Below are 24,964 nucleotides of genomic sequence, written 5' to 3'. Positions count from 1 at the left end.
CCGGTAATTCCAGCTACCTTTCGGAACACGAAGAAAAGGAGAATCGAATCGGGGCTCGCCCCGTGGCATTTCTGATGTGGCCATCGGGTGCAGGCCATGAATCTTTCATGTGTCAATCGCTATCCATCCTCCTCCTTCCTCTTCTTCTTACTCCTTTATTGGACCGATTGTTCGTCTCGTCTTTTTTCGTGAAATCCCAGGGAGTCGATGCTGCTGCGAGTTATCGGTCAGCAGAATCTGTCAATCGACGGGTTAACGTATTCTGGTTGATTGTACCACCATTGCCACCAAACAACGCTGATAGCATCATACGGACCATCTTCCTCCGCTATTTCTCACTCTCGTTTCGTAAATCAGAATTCTGGCGATGTATGACATCGAGAACAAGGATTGCTTTCCAGTGAACTGGAAATCATGCCGGTTATTAGGGTGAATCTTTTCCATGAATTTGTAGATTCGTTACTTTTTGCTACTGTGAGGATTGTCGAAAAGATTAGAAGAAAGGAAGCATTGAATTTTGAAGGATTGGAAAAATCGATAGCGTGATACATTCGCGATATCGGGTTCTTAGAATTCCTAGTATCCAAAGAGAGAAATAATTCAAAATCGAAGCTGTGAAAGTTTGAAAAAGTTTGTCCAATCGACGAATCTTTGAGAAACTCGAAACTTTATACGGTTAATAAAAATTTATTTAAAAATGTACAAAGAGAAAGACAACAGCAGTTATAAAAGTATTCAAACGGTTATCAACGGGTGAGACACGGTAGAAACAGTGAAAACATTTTTAATCGTTGTAATTCGTTTAATTACATCGAATGTTATATATGAGCCATGTTTTCGAGCTTCGATCACTAAAAATCGATAAAAGTGAATCTTGCAATTTGATAGAAATCGGACCCGTGTGAAATCAAAAGCCGAAAATCAATGGAATTCTAGTGAAAAACAATCGAACGCTTCAAGCATTTTCAAAAGAACTCGCCTTTTCACTTTTTTCACTAATCTACAATTTTTTTGTCTGTTTATTTTGAAATTATATATAAATTTATTTTGTCTGTTTGTTCTTTTTTACAAAGAATTGAAAACTAAAGCGGATAAATTAAAAAGAAAAAGTTAGTAAACAATCGATTGAGTAAACGATCGATTGTTCAAGAAAAGTGTTAAAACTTTAATTCGATTGGCGTGTTATAGGATAGTTTTCTTTACGATATTTACTTTACTTCAAATCAACGTAAGTCTTATCAATTGCACTTTTCTAATTTACGACATTAAGAGAATGGATTTTTAATTGCCGTCGTTCGTTCAATGTCATTGTGGCCCATTCTTGCGCGCTGAGGTAACTCGTAGCTGTTCGCAAAACGGCATTAAACCGTATTAACTTTCGTCGAGGTCGAGGGAATTCAGTTAACGTAATCGCGTTCATTATCCCTGGCATTCATAGGATACTTGTCGCGATCTGGGTCGGCCGGTTACAGACGGTGAACCGGCAGTTGCGCAGGAATTTCACATAGTATATCGCCGGTATATTAAGTTTGCATCGTTTACGTTCAAAAATGACGAAGCAGGTGTTAATAAATCCGTTTAATCCGACTGGATCGTAAGATAGTAAATTATCATCGCGTTTCTGATGTACGATCGGTCAGTCGAATCGAAAGAGACACGGAGAACGGACAGAGACAGAGAGAAAGGGAGGGGAGGGTTAGTGGAACAGAAAGCAGGCTCGATTATCGGAAAACGGTCCATCACGCTTGCTGTTGGTGACCCACGCGAATCGTCTGGCCTTCGTCTCGACGCTGAGTTTCCTTTCTCTTGTGCAAGTGTTCCCCTTCCTTTTCCTGTCTTCGGTGTTACTTTTCAAAGTCGACAAAAACTTCGTGTTATTGGTCGTTTGATCTGGTTCCGGAGATCGTAGAGCCACGCGCTCCACAAAAGCGAATCGTCTGTATTACTCGTTACCTATCTCTATCTCGACCAAAGATATCCTAAAACCAGATCCCTCTTTGCGTTATCACGCACCAACTCCTTTTGCTCTCATCAGGGCCATAATTATCCTTCAAATTCACACATCCACTCCAGGATCCGCTATCGTTGCCGAGGCGAGAAGGTAATAAGGATCCGTATCCATCGACAACACAGTCTAATCGTAATTCCAGGGAGGCCACGGGACCGGGGTCGACTCTAAATCCGATTCGAATTCGCAGGAAGGGCGCGCTCGGCCGGTTAACCCGGTAGAAGGAGGCAGAAATGAAGCAGGCGGTGGATCCTCGGCCCCAGGGCTCATCGTTCATTCATGGGGCATTTACTCGGTATCCCCGTAAAGCCAAGCTCGAGCAGACTCGCTTTCCTCCTTCGGGCAACCCCTTGTGCCTCCTTACATCATTCTCTTGTCCTCCGGAATGGATCGGGATCAGGCGGATATAATATCTTCCTGAAGGATTCATTTTCGAGCACAGCTGACCACCGGCAGTTCGTGTCCTCGGCATTTTCGAGTCGCAATTCGTCTTTCGTGAAACATTGTTCCCGGCCTTGCTCCGCCTGGCTACTTCGGCAACTATTCATTCCGCCCGATGCGGACCTCGTAATTGCTTCGTCGTTTGTCTTTATCACTGCAACGTGTCTCGCGTGTGCATCGCTTCAGGCTCACTGCACACCAGCGATGCGTCGCTATTGCAATTTTATACCTGGTGGCGCTGCCCGATTTCGATTTGCTCGACTTTTACCGCGCTCTCTCGAAAGGCTTAGCTTAGCTCTAGGTCGACGGTATTTTTAGGTTTTACGATGCCGACAAGAATGTTTGCTACTTTTAACTTTTGCACTCGAACATTTAATTTATTTTGGACACATATGGATAGCTTTAGTAGAAAACTTAAACGAAGATAACGAAATTTTCTTTATCACCGTGTATACGTTTTATCTACCATTTGCACTTTTCATTTGCGTTTCAGAATGCGTCGTTTCTTAATATTCGTGTTCGTCGAAGCCTCGTTAAAGTACTCGAGGTGAGTGGGTTGCTTGAAAGAATCGCAATGGTTCTGGAAGTTTCGAAGAAAAATTAAATTAGCATCGTAGCTAGCTGGCTCTTCGCAGGAAACTCTGTTCTTCGCGCAAACCTCCGAGTTATCGTGCTTCGTGTTACTCTGTTCGCGGTGAAAATGTCAAATTGATGTTATATCTGCATGCAGAATTTCGAATCGGCGTAGCAACGTCGCGATTTTAGAGTGCGTACCGAGTGCATAACGTTGGATTAATTGGTCGATTAGATATTTGCAAATGTAATTAAACGTCATGAACGAAGTCAGTCGGATCTTTCTGGAATTATTAGTATCACTAGCAAGGAAGACAAAATCGATTTCAAACATAGATTTAATTATCCGTTCCGTCAGTCTTCGTACGAAGGAATCTGGCTCCGACGTTCAATTCGAAAAGAAAAAGATTTATTCGTAGCTTAAGTTGCTCAATTACCACGGTAATTGGCAAGATCCAAGTTCGCGTTTAGGTTCAGTAATTCGATCAACCGACTTTCACCGAGTCTTACAGTTTCATCCGAGCAATCTACACTAATCTTTCCTGAATATCCGACTCGGTCAGGCAAATTTGTCTAGCCGGTCTAACGAGTCGAGTAATTGGCCGAACATTCTAATCTCCAGATGCTTAATTAACCTACCGACTTTGTTTCCCTGAAATACGAAAAAAGAGCAAGATACTATTGTTATGAATTCTAAATACTTTCTAAATTGCCACATGACCATAAAGTCTACAATTTCACAGTTTACATTAAACTTCCAATAGTGATTCTTCGGCGCTTTTACGAATAACAATTCGCGCGCTACTTCTATTTCAGCGATAACATCCAAATTCCACTACATTAACACGTTAACTGCAAGATATCGAAATGACGCGAAGAAATAGAAGCAAAGAATCGATCTTTAGCGGTATTAGTTTCAATCGAGAACGACAGAAGGCTTTGCAGTCAACGTCATTTATCACTGCTGTCATACGTGAGAAGGTCTGAAGGAAACGCTGGTAGGAAGAGACACCGTTCGGTAATTGGCCACTCTTTCTATCGCGGGCACCGTTGCTATCGAGCGAAACGCTCAAAGACCATCGAAGTAGCAACTAAATCTTTGTGACTCCATTATTGGATCCTCATACCTCGAAAGTGGGATGGTGGCGATGGAGATGGCGGCGGTGCGGCGGCGGTGCGGCGGCAGTGCGGCGACGGAGGTGCAGTGGCGGGTAGCACCGCGATATGAAATCCGGGGGAGTAGAACCCCCTCTTGTGCTTGTGAAGGCACGCGCGTTCACGAGCACGAGCACGAGCACGAGCACGAGCACCGTCGTGCGGTGAAACGGCACCCGGATCGAAAGTTATTACAAATTCCAATCATAAAGGCCAATCGATAAGCCACGAAGCTTCAAAGAAAATTATAAGTTGAGCATCATGGATCCACGGGATAGGGGTGGGTTGGTTTGGATAGGGGATGAGGGTAGTTGGAGGCTAGGGTGAGTCGATCGAGGAGAGAGGCAAAGGGGGCAGCCAGGTCGTAAAGCCATGAAAGCGCCTCCAACAAGGCGGCATTGCAGCCAGCTTTTAAAGTTAATAAATTCGTCGGCTTGCTCTACTCTTCCAACGGTTTTCCCTTCCGCTCTAGCTGCGTCTCTTTTCTTCTTCGTCGCTTCGCCATTCTTCCGTTTCGTTCTAGCTCGCCCCCTCCCCCTCTGTCCTTCGTTTTGTTGGCCTCGCTTTCTTTCTGCTTTTTTCCTTTCTTTTATCAATGATGGAGATTTAAACTTAGTTTGAGCGGGAGAACGAGGTAAACGGATTTAATAATATCCTGTATCAATAATAAATCGGATTTATATTTAGGTGTATCGCGGGGAGTTCCTCGGTCCTTTATGGCGCGTGCCACTGGCCAATGGATCGTGGAATGTTAGCCTCGGGTACGACGTCGATAATTTCTTGCGATTTAGAACCTGATCGAATATATTCATAAGACGGCGATAAAAATTTCGTATGCAGCGAAGGAACAAAACTGCACCGACACGGATCAGCTTCTCCTGCAAAATCCTGTGTGCAAATTTCTAAAAAATTGTCCGGAATATTTATATTTTGAAAATCGTTTTTAATTAACCGATAAGAAAATTTGATAGATAGGTTGCTTTATTTTAACGCGATTAATATTACGAAAGATACATCGATATTTATTTAATCGATTACCGCAGTACACATTTTTAATATTCACTGAAATCGGATGCGTGAACATTGAATTGATTAAAAAGGATTATTTTAAATGAAATGCAAATACCAGGCCTTAACACGATGGTTTTAATTTCGATAAAATTCATATTATGTTTGTTAGAAATCTTTTGTAAAAGTAGTACTTTGTTTAAACGAATTTCCTATAAATATTAATCATGCGTGTACGAGTATAAATAATATCATGACTCGTTGGTTTTGTTCATTCTCGCTTCAAACGTTTTATGCATGATTTAAATCACACTAAAAAACTTTTAAACAGAAAAGACACGTAAGATGTTAACTCGCAATAATTCGATTTAACAATCAGAAATCTAGCGATTATAGAATTTTCTACAGCACTCGTGGTCGTTTCATCGAACGCGCGAGAAACAAAGGATCCGCAACGAATTCGGTGGCCCAAATTTCGCACAAAGCACGGCTGGCCTGTCGACGGTTCTTCCTGTTTCTTTGACTATTCGTCGTCCATTTGTCACGTAGTGTCCATTTGTGCGCTAAGGCGGGCCGGATGTAACAATTTGCGTCGCGACTTTGATCTTCTCGCGTCATTTTCACGGATCCACCCGCATAGTCCAACAAATTCTCGGCTAACAAAGCGCATCCATATTCCACCCGGAAGGACCATCGGGTGACCGGGCTTTGTTATACGATTATTGCTCTAATACCCAGGTGGATCTACCCTTGGTAATCGTGTCGAGCCTTGGTTCACCCCTTCTCGCTTGTACTAGCTTCTACTAAATCGTAGAACGCGCTTCGCGTTTGTGAATGTGTTTCTAATGAAATATTTTAATCCTCGAGTCAAAGCCCAATATGTAATAGGTATGCGTTACAACAAAGTTGAGGAATATTTCTATCGAGCAATCGTAAATACGTTTCCGCTGTAAATCCGATAATTTTTATTAATACGTTGGACCGTTCCTTGAGAACAAGAGATGTTCTTGTTATCAGCAGATGAACTGTACCTTTGCTTATGGATTTCCTTTTATTCTATCCGTTCTTCTTTCTTCTTTTTCCTTATTCTTCTATACATATCGTCGCTTGAAATCACCGTAATAAATTTGTCGTGGCAGAGATTAAAGCGCAATTTGGCCTGCAGCCGTTAGAGATCAGAAAATTTATTTTTCGTTTGTCGGGGAAGTATTTGCATTTTCCGTGATGTAGAATTAACAAACTACGGGCTTTGTATGTGGTTGGTTCGTTTGCTGCCGGAAAATTGCATTTTGTTGCGTATTGCACAGTGCACAGCGCGAATTGTCGAATTTGGCTGTAGAAACCGCTCTGTTCTGTTGGGTTAATAAGTATGTATAATGTTACGTGCAAGACAGTGAGCAAGTGGGACGTTTGGCACAAAGATGGGAAAATCGGATGTTCATTGAGGTATGAAGTAGCTTTCGGCGTTAATTCCCCGAAATAGCACGAAAGGCGGAAATCAGAGGTCTTTGCACGATCGAATTGCAACTATTTGCAACTATTTATTAAGTAAACTTGAAGCTTTTACACGAGCTAAAATTATTTAAAATAATATATATTTATTTGTATAACAATTTTACGATAGTTCGAGGAACATTCAGTTTTGATGCTATAATTGTCAGAGTAGATCTTCGTGTGACTACGTTCATGTACACACCGTAGAATGATTGATATTTCGAAATTTCAACGTGTCGATAACTAATGGATGACTCCGAAATGGATATGTCTTGTTACAGATTAGCTGTGTTCGCGTTTCACTCGGAATAGTGCCATGTGATTTACAATGCAACGTCCTCTAATAATTTATATGCCAAAAACTGAGCAACTCCGAACCTAGAAAGAGACATTTTCAATATAATATAACATCAATAACTCATTTATATTTTATACCTATCCCATGCTCTTCAATACTAAGAACAATATCATAATTCCATGCTACAAGTATCGAGAAAAATTCCACTTGCACGCAATTTTTCATCGCCATAAAAATAACAAATTACAGAATTCCACTAAAGAAATGGACGATAAGGGAAGATATTCCCTAATTTTGAAACATGTAGAGAAAAATCCAACCTTTGGTAAACTGTTCCCGTTGGTTTCGGTTCCATCGACTGTATCACGAGGCATATTTTTTAATAATTCGAAAAGAAGATCAGCAAGGAGCGATCGCGACCGTATTACATCAAACGTATCCGACGGGAAGCGAGCACGAATGTCAAAGTTTAATCGTAAGGAAGCACCGTGCGTCGTATAACGTGTGTAGGCGTTGGACAGCGACGCAAAGAAATACGTATCATCCGGGTTATATTTCAATCAGACATAGTGGCGCTTTATACGGCCGCTTCTTATCCGTCGAGAGACCACGGATGGATAACTGATAGGGGAACGAAACGCTGCGGACGATATTTTATGGAGTTCCCTCGGTTTTTATTGCGGCAGACTTTTAGGACATCTCTTAAGGGAGTCCGGTTTGTAGTTACGCGGAATATCCCGGAGGCACGGGGTGTTCCTTCTTCGAGACATATCGAGCACCGAATGTGCCAGCGGTTGCACGCGATCCGTTGAAAAATTCAATGGGTACTGCTCCGAGAAAAGTTACCTTTAAACGTGTCGCTGCGCTACTCGGAAAATAATTATCCTTGCTGGGTTTTATGGTGGCGGGAATTTTATGGCATTGATTTTTCCTGGAACTGCGGTCGAAATTCGCCAGAGAGATAGACCAGGCTCGGAAAAATTTTATTCGAAATACGGATAAAAAGTAATCGTTTGAAATAGCGAGCCATACTTCAAATACTTTATTATCTTTTATTGCAGAGATATAACATAGGAAAAGTAACGTTATTTCGCGTTAGCATCGAATGTCCGTACATTCAACAAAAATAGTATAAGCTACCATCCACCGTGAACACGAAAGATCCAATTACGAAGGAAACGTAACTCGCGAAAAACAGATCTTGCAGAGACCAGAAACCTTTCCTGCCAAGAAAATCCTCGAAACTACATGAATACCATAAATCGACTCAAAATCTACTTTCTACGAAGCAAAACCTAATTCCGATCGAGCACAGAGAAACGAAAAAGTTGAAGAAGAGAGACAAGAGCGTTCGTAAGAAAAGCAACAACTGCGAATAAAACGAACGAAATAAACTAGAAAAGAAGGAAGAGAAGAGAAAAGGAGAGGAATCTGCGAAGAAGTAAATGGAGATAACGGGAGGAAGTGCTGGAAGGAACGAAACGACGCTGCGGAGGGGGTGAAGAAGTTGAACAGTTCCGCTGATGCATTAACCGCAGCCGGCGTAACGAGTATTATCCGAGACGGCCGGTCGTTCGCGAACTTTGAATCAGATTTTAATTAAACGAAATTGCGGAATGATATTTCACGGTCAGTTACGCGGTCTAAGGTTCGCTAGCGCGCGCGCGCACGGTAGCAGAGGACGATGAGAGTACGAGCTAGCATCGCGGCCTACGGCGAGACCCAGCCACAGTCAGGTGTGTCTGAGGAACGAAATTAAGTTTGATTCCGTTTTCTTCGTTGGCAGCTGCTAGCAACGAAATCGTTCGACCGCCATAACTTTGGAGGTAACCGTAGAGCCGCCACCGAAAACGCCGGGAAACTTCCGAGGCGATTTCAAACGCGAGATTACGTGATATTTCATTGGCCGGCTGCTCCGAGGTAATTGAATCTCCAACTACGCTGGGTAACGCTGCGCTGAATAAATACCGGCAAAATACGCGAAACGATACTGTAATAATAATACACGATACCGTACTTGCAAGAAGATTTCCCACATTTATATTAGATCAACTCATAAATTTATATCGATTATTACGTAGGGATCGAAAGTAAACATTTTTCTTCGCATCTTTTTGATTTTTATTTGGTAATTGACGATCGATCTCGCTGACGATGCAACGCTTCTTACTTAGTGCTTCTTCTTCTTGCCTAGTTTTTGAAACTAGTAAAATGAAACGTACGAGCAGGAGGTAAAATATCTTTTCTGGAAATTCGTTGAGTTGCCTCGATTTCGGAATTGGTCGTTGGGGTGGAGAAAGCATACATATATGCATGTGTTTTGCTGGCTAGTATCGCAAGTCGAGCGAGTCGGCATGGTAGGTGGAATTTTAATAACTTTCCGGGAAAGCTGCTCTAGTTTCTTTCTGGTTATCCCGAGCTGCCAATTTACATATGTTCTTTTCTTCGGACTGGGTTTCCCTGTTTTCGTGCTTCGTAGCACTTTAAAATACGTTCCGCGAGATACGTTTGGATAATTGAATGATTACATCTCGTAGCGTAGAACGGTCGCATTTGTTAAGTAACACCGTTGATAAATCAAGCACGGTGCTTGTTATTTGAATAATCCCCCTAAACCTATTTCTTTTGTTCTTTATCTCTCGAGGTGTTAACTTGCCTATCTGTTTTACGACATCTTTTCGCCCTCACGTTCTATATAATGTCTCGAAAATGTCTTTAGATAACTAGTCGTGACAATACGTTCTTGCCAATTTCTTTATCATATATATCGTTTTGTCAAACATAACGTAAGAAATTTTAATTTAGCTTCCTTTCTCGTAACGTAACGAAACTTATACCGACGAACGATTGATAACCGAGGATAAGACAGCGAAATAAAAACGAAAGAAGTAAAGGTACTTTCTGATAAGTTGATGCTACGCGATTATTCGATTTTAATAGAACGAAGTCAATAATGTTTTACGAGAAATCCCGTTGCGTCGAGGCAGACGAAAGCGCAGGGAAGCGTAGAGCGGGCAAACAGGTGTTTCGGCGGCATTATTAAGTTTGATTCACTGTGTTTCCCTTGCAGCTGCGGCGTTGAGGCGTGCTCTGGCCATAATTTCCATTGTAACTTCTCGCTTCGAGTTTCCTCGAAAACTTTGAATCGCATCCGTGAAATGATATTATGGAATATTACTCGAACGATTGGACCGTTGAATCGTTATCTCCTTTGCCAGTGGATGTTCGATTCGTTCCACCATCTTTGTATATCTCGTCGATACATCGTCACGGTATTTCCTTCTCGTTTCAAGTACTAACTCTATCGCGAAGACGACAGGGATATCTCTTTACCTTTAGCTATCGTATCTTTGTCTTGCTGTAATCTGTCCGCTATAACTTTGTATACGACGCTATAATTTTGTATAATTAATCAAAGAAAATCGTAGAATATAAATCATCGGCAGCGATGTGTAATTATCGACAAGTGGACACGGAACGGGAAACAACTGTTCGATAAGGGAGAAGAAAAGCGAAGGAAGAAAGAAAAAGAAAAGCAAAGTAAAGAAAGAGGTTGAAAGAGAAGGAGACGTAAGAGGAAGAAAGGAGAAGGATACGGTTTTACGAGACTGAGTATGTTTTATTCATGCCGCGTACCGAGTCCCACCCGTTTCACTAAACGCGCACACCGTCAACGTCGTATCAAACTTCAACTATAAGCCCGGCTGAACTCGAGTTTTCCGAAATGCGCCGGGCATGTGAAACTAAGGGGTTCCAGACCCCTTAGCGGGTGGCCTCTGACCTCTTGGCGCGTATCTTTCTCACGTTTTGCCTGCTTCGAGTGTCTTACTAGGTTGCAGTCGCGCTTCGTTCGACTTGTCCCTCGTCCCAACCATTTCTTTCGTATTTCGTCTTTATTTGCATTATCCGTGTTACCCGGACTCACGGGGGATCCCGCGTCATTTTGTCTCGTAACCGAATTTAACGCCTACCCGGCAACTCGTTTCACTGCTTCGGTTTTCCTCCTTCGATTTTATGACGGACCTGGAAGGTTGGCTCGTCGGACGAGCGATTCCTTGTCGGTCCTCGCTAGTTCTTTATGCGTCTCCTAGGGACTAGGGTAACGTCTCCACAATGAGAAAAGATATTTGGTAGGTTTTTCGAGGATTTAGACGCGAGGCCACCTATATACTCGGCCGATACGACTGCTACCTTACATATTTCTTGTTTATGGTGTGTTTCGTTTTGTAGGGTTTCAAGTTTTACGGTATGGGCTGTAGGATTTTAACGTTAGTTCGGTAGAATAATTTATTCAGACGGTTGAACGATTTACAGTTCGATAATTTATGGAAAAGTAAACGGAATATTGGAAAATTATTGATACGATCTTTTATAATCGTCTGAAATTCCTAATCATCGGTTTCGCGTTAAGTTTCTATTTCCATTTATAAGATATTTTGACACTCGGCATATGGAAAGTATATTCGCGTCGCGAATCCCGAATGAATTCTAACGCGAGCAATTCCCTAAATGGAATTACGCGTCTAAATGACCGGACACGAGATCTAGAGAACACGCTCATGTACCAGGAGCTATGGTATTTCCAGGAGCGAACGACGTCGATGTTATCTGCAAATAGTCGCGTCTTTATCTAACATTTATGGCACGAGCACGGAAACGAGGCTTTAGCGTTTCCATCTCGACGCTCGATAAAGGAAAGATTGGTTGTTTTTCATTTAACATCGCGGGTTGTTAGTTGGTGCGCCAAGCTTCCTCGTCGATCATTGTTTTTTCATCGAAATATTTCATGCAACCTTGTTTGTAGCCTAAGTTTGCACATCGAGGAAAGTTGCGCGATAAAGTTCGCGACGAGGGTTTTTATTTTTCATTATTTTCTGTCCATGGGTATTGCCATAAGTAAGTTTTAAGTGAAAAGGAACGAAGAGAAATGTCGTAATATTCGTTGATATAGATTTAGAAAGTCGAGAAGTTTAAGAATGTGAAGACTTTCTTTGTTGAAAACTTTGAACTTTGTTCGGCGTAACTTGAGCGTAAAGACATTCTCGACTTTCGTCTTGTAAATGGACTAGATCAAATATGGGTACGTCGTTCCAAAAAGTGTTAGAAAAAGAATCGAGCACGTCTTAAATAATTTAGAAGAAAAGGAATACAAGTTTTAATGGAAACGAACCGTTCTTCTCGATTCCTTTGCGAATTCAAGATCTAAGAAACGCAGATTCGTCTTTTTGGAGGATGTATCCTGGCCGTTTATCAGCGCAGCTTTCCTTACTTTCCTAACGAGCGAGACGAGGTAACGATGATTTATACCTGCTGGACGTTACGAAGTGCGCTGGAGCTTAATATAATGTGCCGTTTGGGGATTTAAATAATTAGTATAATGAGGTGAGCGAGGGTACCTAAACCGACGACACCTCGCGCGTCTCGTTCGAAGACGCAACGTGCTCGGGGAACGACAGGGATGAAAGAGAAAGAGCCGGAGAGCGTGGGATAGAGTTAGAGGGGCTGAGGAGAGAAAGGGTGTTCCAATTTCAAACTCCGATGTCAAGGAGTAGAGAAAGGACCAAGGTAACCGTTACCGTACCTTTCTCGTATTACTAATTAATTATTTGCAGGCTTATGCCGTGCTTGTAACCAAATTTACATTACCCCATCTAAGACTTTCGTGCTTGCTTCTACAACTACTCATATACGTATAACTTCTTAATGAACGTAGGCGGTGATGGTAAAAAACCGTTCGAGATACGATATCTCGATATATAATATTGTTACGAATATTTGACAGACGCAACGTACAAGGCTAACGAAGGCGAATTGCGACAGAAAATTAAGAAAGTGTCATTCGTTACGAAAAATGAATATCCCAAGAATATTTTATATCGTATAAAATTTCGGTCGTATAGAGATCGGTTCCCTGAGAAAATGTTATTTCGTAATATCTAAATTTCAGATTCTAGTCGACCTGATTATAGGATCAACGTTTCATACAACGGTATCAAACATTCCCGTGCGAATTACGGTACGTTTGCCAAGGTGTTCGAAGCAAAGAACAGGAATAGAGCGGAGTCATCCCCCTTTCCTGTCAGAATATTCGGACTGTGTTCGTTAATTACTACGAAGTAACGTGGCGTGAGTAATAATAGTTTTGCGACTACGTGGATAGACTCGAAGGCTGGGAAGGGTAACAATAGCGGAGTTAATTAGCTAGCCTGTCATTCCGGGGTGAAATAGCTAAAAACTCGCCGACTATAAATCATTTCGAGCCGGCCTCGGCAAAAAAGTTACCAATTCGTGCGTTTCTCTGACTAACAAGCCACGGCGACCCCAGTTTAATTGACTGCCCGTTATTTCGCTCGCGTATCTTGCGTTAATAAAGCAAACGCACACGAGATTTCATTCCTTTCGAGTGATAACGATGATAGAAGAAAAAAGAAAATGCTGCGAGGAACCGTTGAACGAGTATCGGCGAAAGTCGACAATGAAAACGAATGAAAGGGAAAATATCGTATGACGCGTGGCTTCGAGAAATATTTTCCACCAAGACTTTATACGATTTTTTTAAGTCGTGGATCGATGTATACGCTATTAGGCAAAATAAAAGCGTGGATAGTCTTCGCTAGTTTTCTCGCGGTAGATGAGAATGAAGTTTGCGGTAATTAACATTTTGGTAGATTTATTTCGGGTCTAATTAACTATTTTACGTTTACCGTATTAATATCTCACTGCTAATTGACCAATCTAGTAGCTTGAGATTGGATAAGTAAATTTGTTATATGTATTTTATTTTGCTTCAAAGTATTTTTATTATAAGTATTTAATAGGTTCTTTATCGTTTCTCTACAAAAACGTATCTCTAGAGTATTTCATTATCATTTTGTTGATGCAAATTCATAATTTTGAAAATATATAATTTAGAAACTAGATCTTGGTAGAAAATTATTTTACCTACTAAATGTTGCAGAAAGCACTTCATATATTTTGCCATAATACGAGCGTTCTATGTAATTTTGCGCTTCCAAATTTTCTATAAACGCACAAAAATTCGCAGTCTAATTATCGAGTTTAATGCATCCTCGCGCAACGTTTATTCGCGCTCCTGCGTTTTTAGCCTCCATATTACAATAATTCCAATAATACTCAATAACTTCGTAGTTCCATCGATCATTCACTGACCGTGATACACCGGACCGTGCTTTTTACGCGCGGATAATCGAGTTTTCTAGTTCGTTTCACTCGAACAATCGTCATCGCGTACGCCACTTTCATCCGGCCAATTTGCATAATATCAACGTTTCGATAGTTGAATTTTACCGCAACTACGTACTAGGTAAAAACGAATATATCTCTCGAATCTTCGTTTCTTCCGATAGTCAGCTGTCGTATCGTTCACGTGGCGTTCCTTATCGAGCTTGTCTTGATACACATATGCCGAATGCGTGACTGCAGTCTATTTAATCGTATCCAGGACTGGGCTTACCGTAAATTAGATAAAATTGCCCATAAACTTATGCCTATCTACCTGCTTACGTTCAAGACACTCCTTCGTATCGTTTCGTGACGGTGAACGTAAAGCGGTAGATCGAATAAAAATATTTCAATTATGACAACGATTTTCGATTTTCTTCTCTGGTGCGTTTCCGTTTCACTTGGTTCTTTGCTGAACGTCGTTTAACTATTTGAACGCGTCAAATATACACAAAACAAAAAGAAAATTCATTTTGTTATGTCAAATTGATAGGTTATGTCGTAGCTCTTTTATAGCTTAAGGTTTTCAATTTTTTGATACTTTGTTGATCATTTTTCGGAGTTACTTAAGTTTTCATAGGTGTTTCAATGCTTATTAACAGGGATGTACCTACATGTGTTTGTTTTCTAGTACGCAACGTTTTATAGTATTGCAACCAATAAATTAATCAATACTTCTGCAGTTGTGTCGCCATTTCAAGTTTTCACCTCGACATAACTCTTTCACCCCGAGTTCTCACAGCTTTGTTATCTTTCTAGTCTACCGAATTTTGTCCCGAAAGTTGCTCTCTCTCTCTCTCTCTCTCTCTCTCTCTCTCTCTCTGTTTTAGTTCACAGTTTAGTTCATTTTATGATTAGTATTTTCACGCCAACATGTATTGTTTAGGTTTGCTTAGATTTAACGAAGAAATCGAATTTCTGGGGTTGAGAAGAAATGACATGAGAAAAATAACGATTGGTATTTGGTTTTTAATTTAATTATGGGTTTGCGTGAGAAAAATAAAGGAACCCAACCCTGGTTACGAGTGAAACAATACCGGAAGAATGTTGAAAAGTCAACTACACGTACGCTTCTCTTGAACAAAAGGGCAACATAAGCAGCTAACGAGACTGCAGAGCAAGCAGACTAAACCAGGCAGTCGGTTATATCGCGTGAGTCGGAAGTTCACCGGTCGACAAGCATGGTAAACGTGATTATTCGACGGTCCACGAGCCGAGATTTCAAATGAAGCCATTCACAGCCTAAAGTGGCTCATTCTCGGATTAATAACGTTTGCATATTACGCGATGATCTTAACGCTTGGCAGTTTCTCGCACGCGCCGCTACCGCTGCGCTCTGTCCAGAAGGGACAAGGGGATCCAGAGGCCCATTGAAAGCAACTCGGCCGAGGTTGGAACAGTCCCGTGGAAACGCGAAATGGCCAACACACTGGCTCTAACGTCAGCCATGGCTGCCACCGCAGCCCTCTTCGCGTTCACACGCACCAAGTCGATAGCCCTCCAGTTTAATAACGTTTGCCAGCCGTTCTCTTTCCTCCGTGTCAGTTTTCTGTGTTTGCTGACATTTATGCGCCGTGCGTGCACACAGTTTCGAAGCGATTTTTCATGAAAACGCAGGCTGGATTTTTTGAATATTCATGGTATCGTCTGTAGTTTGGAAATCGTGCTAATTAAAATGAGGAAAAATTGATTTTTACTTAATTCCGCTTTAAAACGCTCTTTGTTACATCGTTCAGAGTTTTCGTGACATTAATAAAGAAAGTTGTTGAACACACAGGTAGGTAAATGGCCGTATCTATATTTCGGTAATAATTCTAGCCTTATTTTCCACCATCCGTGACGACGTCAGTGGAGTGCAAGAGTTGACCTATTTTTGTATAATGTATCGCAATCGCAATTGAATTAGTTGTTGTATCGTTGTTGCATCAACCTATATAAATAGAACTCGTGTGCAATATGAAAAGCTAAGCCGGTAGGAGCGCAAGAAAAACGAAGCGAAACGTTTGTAGAGGGAAAGGGAGGCGCAGAGGACAGGGAGATAGCGTAGAAGGAGGGCTGTTTCGCATGGAACGCTAAGTACAAGGGCGAGGTATAAATGTTAGGGTACTCCCTTCTGGAGGTGGCGAACGCGTGTTATGTGCCTGACATTTAAATATCGTACTCGAGAACTTCAGGCTAGCCGTACTATCGATTGCAATTGCAGATAGGGCTGCTCGATCCCCTCTAGTTTTTGCCATTTACTCCGTCTGCCAACAACCCCAGTTTTCGACCTCGATTCCGGTGATAGTGTCTTGCCGTCGCTGACTGAAGTTTCCAGGCTTTTATCGAATGTAATTAGGCTCGATCGGACCCTTCACGATTTCAAACCAACGTCAGAGATGAGACGCGTGTAACGTATCCACGAGGAATGCAGTTTGAATCGAGTTACCCGGTGATTAAGTACTTAAATGTGTAACTAATCCGAAACTGGTTTCTAGAGAACGAATTATCGTTATAAAATATATTTAAACACGCCGTTCGGCAAACTATAATTTGCAATTCGCGTTAAAATGCTGCACGAACCCTTTGGATCTTGATGCCAATTACTTTAAGCAACGGCCATAACGGAGGCGTGGCAGAGCCTGAAAAGATTTCCAAACTGCGTTTGCCAACGGTGAATCGCGTTTAATGGAATTATCCGTATCGTATCCTGAGTCGGAAGGTTTACGGGCGTGTGCGACTTCGTCGGATACGTTTCTCGATACGAAATATACAGATTAAGCGACCCATCAATAAAATGTCCCTCGAAAGCGTAAGTAACTTTCGAAGTAGATTGCTTATCGCTCCTATCGTTAGAAGTTGGCCAGAGTCTCGGACTAACGCGATAGCCGAATGAAAATTAGATGGTTATCGTTGGATTTATTTAAGAAGCGGCTTGTGTATAACTCGTGACTCGTATAAAAACCCATAAAATGACGATGATTAGTTCATTTTCTATGCATTGAGCACTTTTGAGATGTAAATTCTTCGATTATGAAACACGTTGTTATACGTCGGTTTACTATGGAAATGACAGAACTGAGGAAAGTAAATTCGTCGGCAAATTGAATAGGAAAATAAACAGAAAGTCGAATGAAAAGTTTGAGCTTGTAAATGAATCGCGTTGAAAATAATACGCGATAATTACAAGAAATCGCAGTAAATATTATCTCTCTCGCAGAAAATGACAACAATTTCCAGAAACGACATCGTCTCGACGATAATTCTTTCCCAAATGAACTGCTCGTCGTACGCTATACTGGCAAAAGCAGCATTAATTAGAGCAGGCTGGCCGATGCACTATGACGGAAATCAATCGCGACGGAGGCAGTAACACGCGACTGGTACGGTACCAGCTGCATTGATACTGAGAGAACGGAACTTTCGGATAGGAACTGGTTTCGTAAAACTCTGAAAGGGTTCACGGGTGTATGTGTGTGTGTGTGTGTGTGTGTGTGTGTGATAGAAGAGCGAGCAAGGGGGTGGTAAGCATCGAAACTACCCCTCGTCGGTTCGTATCGCGGGGTCGGCGTGAACGATTTCGTTAGCTGACGAATTTTCCAAACGAACTCGAGAACTCGCGCTAACTCTTCGCCTAACCGGCATCAATCACCTCATCCTGCTTTTTTCTGACGCAGGACGATTTGAAAAGTTTGGATTCCCACGCTGGTGAATCGAGTGATTAACAGTCAACGATTAAGATCGCTTTCGAGCTTCGATTTAATTCCCGCCCGGTCGAAACTTCCTTGCACCGATAATTAAATCCTCGTTTTACCTCGTCTCCTCCTGGTAATTTGCTTTAACGCGAAGCGGAAGCATGTTTCTACCAAAGCCTTGATTCGGCGACTGTGTGGAAAGAGAATGTAACATGACCAGTGTACATAATAGAGAAATACTGAAATTATTTTTTAATCTGACGTCAAATTTATCTACTTGTATTTATGTCTAATTTATCTATGCGCGAAGTAACTAGAAATCGTTTTTAGACAACGTTTGCGGTTAGCATTTTATTATGAATTTCCAAATCTTTATGGCTACGTATAGTAAAGTATTTCGATGTTTGGAAGTTTCCAGAGTTTCTTCGGAACAAAGATTTTGCCGTTTATATCACTTTAGTTCCGAATTCCTCGATTACAAATCCTAAATTTCATTGTAGGCCAATGATCGTCGAAATTGATGCGGTTTTTCGTATTGCCTTGTCATAGACGTATCAGGGACCATGGAACGACGAACGTAATGGCCGATGGTTCACGGCGGTCACGTCACTTCCGGTTGATAACCGCGGATTACGGGAATTTCGTTGATAGAACAGTTAATCATAGCAATTATGCCTACTTTTAGCATTAATCGGGCACGGGTAATCTTGCACGATGCGGCTTGTCGCTAGAAACAATATGCCTGCGCTAATGGGCTTTCTATTACGTGCGAGGATAATCCAAATTCTCCGGATAATACTCAGGCCACAATTTCATTTTCCATGAACGCCCGTCGAGAGATCGATTGCTTCGCGATCGTTCTCGCTACTATTATCGCTTTGGCGCCGGCCAGCCTATACACCCTACACGGATACCGTATTCGTGATTAAACGCATTACGTTCAACTAGATGCAATTGAACGAAAAAATAATCGACCGAATGTTGCCATTTTTTTCACCCTTTTCTTCCAGCGTCGCGTCATCCTGTTTGAACGCCCGATCTCGTTCTGGCGTTCCACACCGATATCTCGTCTTCTCGTCCGCTTCGCTTACTACAGTCGGTGATATTAATTAAACATTTTTAATCAAGTAACGCGCTAATATCGTAGTCGAAACGCGATAGAGATGTTCGCCACTTATCGATTTTTATCCAGAAAAAATGTACGATCGCGTGGAAATTGAGTTTATGAAAATGATAGCTCGACGATGCTTTCATAGAAAGTTCTATGTTTTTTCTGAACTTATCTCCACGCAGATGATAAATACGTAGATTCGACGCTGGTTGATGGAGATATAAATGTGCGAAGTATTCAAGTTGGACGACAGTAGGCTGTTGGAGTTGAATAACGAGTCAGTAAACGGGTTTTGCACCGCGAGATAGCTAGTTCTCGAAACGAATAATTCGTGTTTGTAAGCAGAAGCAATTTCACCGATTCCTTGGGCGTATCGTTTCCTGCCCGAACTTTTCGTATAACTGGCAGACACGCTTCCTGCCAGTGCTAAGGATGTTAAGGACAGGTGCGACAGATGTGGCAAACGAGAGGGAGGCGAGTCCGGGGAAAACTCCAATAAGCCACGCAATAGATTAGATGTATTTCCTTTTTGATAGTTCGTTCCATCTTCGTTGTCTATACTTTTTTGGTTAGGCCTTTTATCTATCGGACAGGGGTCGTTACATTTCGTTGGGAAATTATTTTACTTATTACAGATTATTTCATTTTCGCAAGAGTATTTCAACCTCCCTATATCCTCCGTAAATCTTCCTTCGGAAAGCGAATTACGTCATTTCTCCGAAAAATCGAGCATACGACGGACCTAGCCCTTTTTCATTTTCTCAAGCGAAAGGCAGAAAAATCATCGGGACGAGACAAAGCCTGTGCTCCATTCATACGGATTAGGTATGCATTCCTCCTATCAACGTCCACCACGATCTCCAACAGTCCTAGATGTTAAATAGATCGATTCTCCCTTTATCTTCGTCCTTTTTCCTCTGTGTCAGGGATAAAGCCGTCTGTGAAACGGCGTACCGTCGAACCCCATTGCACATACCATTCCTGAGTCTCAAGAAATTTTCAATCAAACGTTTGGAATGCCCGGGGCCATCTACATCGAATGCCACGACAGGAAATAATGCGTGGTCGCGAGGAACCCCTTTCTATCCTCACTCGCCCCTTCTCCATCGTTGCACCGCCGTATCCCAAAGACGACTTGGCTTGACTGGCGATGGCGTTGGTAATGGCGGTGCTCTACGCCACCGAAGAAAGTACCCTCTTATTCGTGACGTACCAATAATGGATGTGGGATTAAAGGGGCGTAGGGTTTACGGATTCGACTCTCGTATACTCGCCGTGGAGTGCAGACACATTTGATTTACGAGCTTGTTCGCGTTTCTGGATTCTTTTTCGCGTCAGCCTTGGGATATAAAGCAGCCTCGCTTTACGGGGGTGGTGGATCCATTTTTGTTTATTCTGGAATTCCTCCGACACGGTTTACCCGACAGAAATGACTTTCGACCATCTACGCCGTCTTTTCTACCATTTTCTCCGATCTTCTTCCTCTTTTCCTTTAGAGCCAGCCTTCCTTCTTTCCTTTCTTTTCCCCTTTCCCCGGTTCTCGGCATCGTGGCAGTTCCTCTTCGTCCTCCTCGACATCCTTATTTCCGTACGGTCGTCATGAAACGCCGCTGTCGCCCGAATAAAGTATGGCGCGACAGGTGAGAAAAGTTTCTCCAACTAAAATCCGCGGGCTTTCCCCTGTCTATCCTCTACTCTTACATTCCGCATCTTACAGTTTACCACGAGATTCGCCAAGAAAATATAAGGGACCGAGAATAGTTTGTTAAACCAGTTTCCTGCACGTTACGTAATTCCACGGTGGCTATAAGGACGAGTCAACCAAACACTTGGCAAATTTGTTAATTCGTAAAAATTATAATTCGCGCGAAACAACGATGAATATTATCTTGTGCGAAGAAGCGAGAGAAATATCTTGTTTCACATGCATAATGAAAGAGATTTCGATAAACTGTACAAAAGTGGGATTTCACGAATAAAATAACAGAGTTTCGTGTCACGGAAAATGACAAACATTCCAACCAACACCTCGACTTCGCATTGTGGAAAAAGACAGGAGAAATTGAGCGCGAAAATTTAAGCGAACAATCGATGTTCAATTGTCAAACCGGGTAATTAAATTTGAACGGAAATTCTGAATATTTTGGTGAACGTGTGGCGGGACGTAACAAGGCAATCTACCCCCGAAATTAGAATTCTACTTTCGCAATTGCGGGCATTTTAATGGATACAATCCCGATTGTTATTACGTGATTATATATCAGGTTTTCCGGTTATTTTGGGTTCTCTTCTTATTCGCGTTGTTGAGGGTAACGGTGGAGGATTTACGATGACGGCTATCTTTATTTTATCGTTCTATTCGGTTGGATTGTAACATCAGGGCCTTCGTTCGTTCAGGTTGAAATAGAAACGTAGAACAGCAGCTTACTTTTTTATTGGTTGTTTAAAATTGCAGAAATCTCTGAAGTGGGTTAACGAGTTTCAGGGGTTTAAATTCCTTTCCGGTAAAGTTCCGTGTTTCTGCTAAATGTAGAGTAAATGATTAGAGTACTTCGATCTGAGTGAGAGTATCGTTAATTTGTAGATTGTTATCGATTACAAGTATGGAATATTTATCGCGTAATCAAAATTTAAAAGAAGTTCTCCCGAACAAGCTTTCGTATAAATAATTCTGATTACATATATATCCCTACGATTTGAAGATTAAAATGTTTAAAAAAATCCCTGTCTCTATATCAAAGAAACGAATGAGGATTTTTTATTAAAATTTTTACCCTGTCGTATAAAAGTATCGAATATTCAACACGATAGAACGAACGCGAATAAATTTTGTATTTCGACGATACCGAAGAAACTACGATACTTTGGATTTAGTAATTTAGTAATCTTATTATACCACGATATTTGCTTCGCATTTCGTATAATAATTCTATACTCCAAAGTGACGCAAGAGTATCTTTGCGAATATTGCCAGTCGATATTTCCAGTCTGCACTTGTTTCGTGCACAAAAATACGCTATATCCGCGGTGACGAGGCGGAGTCACGAGGTCACCTTCGCCATATTCCGCGGTTGAAAATTTAGCGCAACGGCAACGACCGACTTTCGAATCAACGCCGTCAGGTCACGCGTTTACGACGATCGAGAGCAGTTTTATCGATCCCTGCCGAGTAAAATACGCGGATCCGGCCACGATTAATTGAGTTTTAATTGTCGAGCACGTTTACCATTCCCTTTACTCGATCTACGTTCCTTGCAACGAGAAATCTATGCTGTTCGAACGATGACACAAATCGATGTCGACATTGGGAGATACGGGTTTGTGTTCGCGAGACAAGTGTCTGTGAATTGTTATTCCATGGGGAGCGCGAATAAAATGTTACGTATGGATACCGTAGGGATAGAACTCTTTCAAAAAAGAGAGAGAGAGAAAGAGAAAGAAAGAAATTTTTATATTTTATACAGACAGGAAAATACATGAAAAATAATTTTGGTAGAAAGATATCGTGTTTAGACAACTCGATGAATTAACCGAAAATTCTATAGAATTTTATAAATATCGTAGAAATATTAGTAAATATAATATTGGGCCAAGGAAATTGTACAAATGCAACGTAATCCCACATGCGATACGAAAGCTAACGATATTGCCAAGTAAAGAAAAGAAGCGGAATTCTGTAGGAAGTTCCAATAACACTATCTATATAATAGCACGCGTTTACTCGGTGCAGCGACCGAAACCTTTTAAAGACCGATAAAATCCGCGTCAGCAATATCGGGACTTTACTGTTTGAGCGCCACGTTGTCGTCGTGGTAGCGTCGTTAGCAGAGCCCTGTAATCCGGCTCCGAGACGAAGATGATCTCCTGTCGCCCGTGCTCCGGCAAAACTTTTATCGGAACTGAAAAATTCCGAGACCATCGTTGGAGTCATGCGTACCCATGAAATCTCGTCGTGAGATCGGTATCGACCTCGACGATGACCGACTTTCGAATCGGCAGGTCAAGAGTTCGTCTCGAACCCAACGACTAATGACCGTCTCCAGCGGCGCTTTAACGAGCAGAAAAGCGACGAGGCCGGGAATGAAGGGCACATAGGTCGCGCACCCGGAGAGAAAGGGTTAGAAATGCAACGAAGATCAGGCATCAAGCAAAGGAAGTCGCTCATCATTTTTCTAGGCGTAAAATGTTCGGATTATATACTACATACGTTCGTAGGAATCCAGGCACTGGTCGATCTGTGGTAACGGTATTTGAATTTTATCAATATTCAAATTAATAATGAATTTACTATCCCTGAATATCTATTCGTACTATTTAATAATCTAACTAATCTATAGATATATCTCTAACTATATTATCTTCTTACTTCATCGCTAAAATAATATCGCGGAATTTGACATATTTTACCATTTACTCTGTACGCCGCTACATATATTTTATATTTTATATTTATATTTACAAAGCACTCGGAAGGTGTTCGAAGCTTTATAGTTTCGTTCGAACATACTGGCAATATAGTTGATCGAATCGTTAAAGGCGAGGAACCTATGGAAGAGGAAAGGGGGTTGTAAGCGATGCGGTAACCCGGTTGGATCGAGTCCAGGCACTTTTAGAATCCGAATAGACGTTTTCGACCAGCTGATCGACCAATGCGAACAGGATGAACAGAAGAGGAAAGAAACGGGGAAACGAGCGAGCTGACGGTGTTATGGACCGCGTGGGAATGGGGCTCCAGCCCGAGTGGCGCCGCGACGCTTTCCGGCTGCTCGTCGCGCGACACCGCGAAGGGTCGCGGCGCGCCGGGGGAAGGCATTCAACGCGACTGCTCGTAAAATCGAATTATTAGTTACCAGAGCACGGGCACAATTCACGAAAACATCTCGTTAAATCACACCCTCTGCACTGTGCATCCTGCCCTGCTCCTGCTTCTCCACTGAATTTAGATTCCGGGATGCTTGTTTGCTTACGAAAAGTAACATTACCCTGCCTTTTCTTTGATTTGCGCGCCTGGCCCGGAGACAGTTTTTCAGGTTTATTTATTTTTTGGCTTTTGGTTCTCGTGAAATAATTTTATCGTTCGCCTAGGACTGAGTTTATCTCTTGTAGTCATTTACAGAGCAACTATCGGTTTACCGTGACTTTCTAAATATCCGTAAAACTGAATTCCGAACTACCTACCAGTGTAAGGACATCGTAATAAAAGATGGGCTTGTTTTAACTGCTTTTTTGTTTACAAAAGGGAATTGTATCAGGGATTTCGAAAATAATCGTAGAAGAAATGATATTTTGCTTGACGATAGATGTGTTACGACCTAATAGTTAGTCGACTTTCTTCCCTCCCTAAATCTTCGAGAAACTCTACTTTCGTCCAACTAAACAGAAACGCAATCTCGATGAAGTCGGTTGATTGAATTCGATTCTCGCGTCAGCCGAAAATACTCGGCTATATTTCCACAGTATCATAACGTCAATCTCGTGGAAACATCGGTGGACAATTAGAGAAGCACCGGAGACCGGTCGACTGAAGAATGCCGTCGACGTATCTCGTCCAGTAGAGTGTACCGGTCGGAAAGTTTGCCTCGTGTCTGCAAATATTCGAAGATCCAGTCCTGTCTGTCCATCGTTCGTCGTGGACGTGGTCGACTCGCCGTGGCACAGAGAGGAAACGAGAGAAACGTGGCAGGTAGCAACAGAAAGGACACATTGAAGGAGGGAGCCGGAAGTGAAGGACCATCGGTGCATCGTGGTAGCAGAGGGTGGATTCTCGTCTAGCGAACTTTTCCTCGAGTAAACGCAATTAAGCGATGGAGCAGCGGCGCAATTTGCCCGGAACACCGAGCGGAGAAACTCTCCTTATGCACAAGTGGAATAATCTCGAGAGGAAAATCGAGAGCTCGAGCACGAGATCGATTAGTGGAGGCCGCTGCCCCTTCGTCCTCGCGACGCTTCGTCGTTCGCGG

The 24,964-nt window shown here is 42.1% G+C and overlaps 2 protein-coding genes across 17 annotated transcripts in view; both read left to right on the top strand.

Annotated features, from left to right (window-relative positions):
• Positions 1-24,964, top strand: part of LOC126920482 (probable serine/threonine-protein kinase yakA) — a 383,981-nt gene that overhangs the window by 271,885 nt on the left and 87,132 nt on the right. The gene's annotated exons all lie outside the window — the stretch shown is intronic.
• The window catches only part of LOC126920489 (mitochondrial basic amino acids transporter-like), a 154,174-nt gene continuing 136,928 nt past the window's right edge, over positions 7,719-24,964 (top strand). The window contains exon 1 of the mRNA XM_050730952.1: positions 7,719-7,729. The gene's annotated coding sequence lies outside the window, so the exon portion shown is untranslated. The remainder of the gene's footprint in view (positions 7,730-24,964) is intronic.

Source organism: Bombus affinis, chromosome 9 (genome assembly GCF_024516045.1).
Source record: "Bombus affinis isolate iyBomAffi1 chromosome 9, iyBomAffi1.2, whole genome shotgun sequence".
NCBI lineage: Eukaryota > Metazoa > Arthropoda > Insecta > Hymenoptera > Apidae > Bombus > Bombus affinis.
Note: the sequence above shows the minus strand (reverse complement) of the source record. Positions and strands in the feature narration are given on the sequence as shown.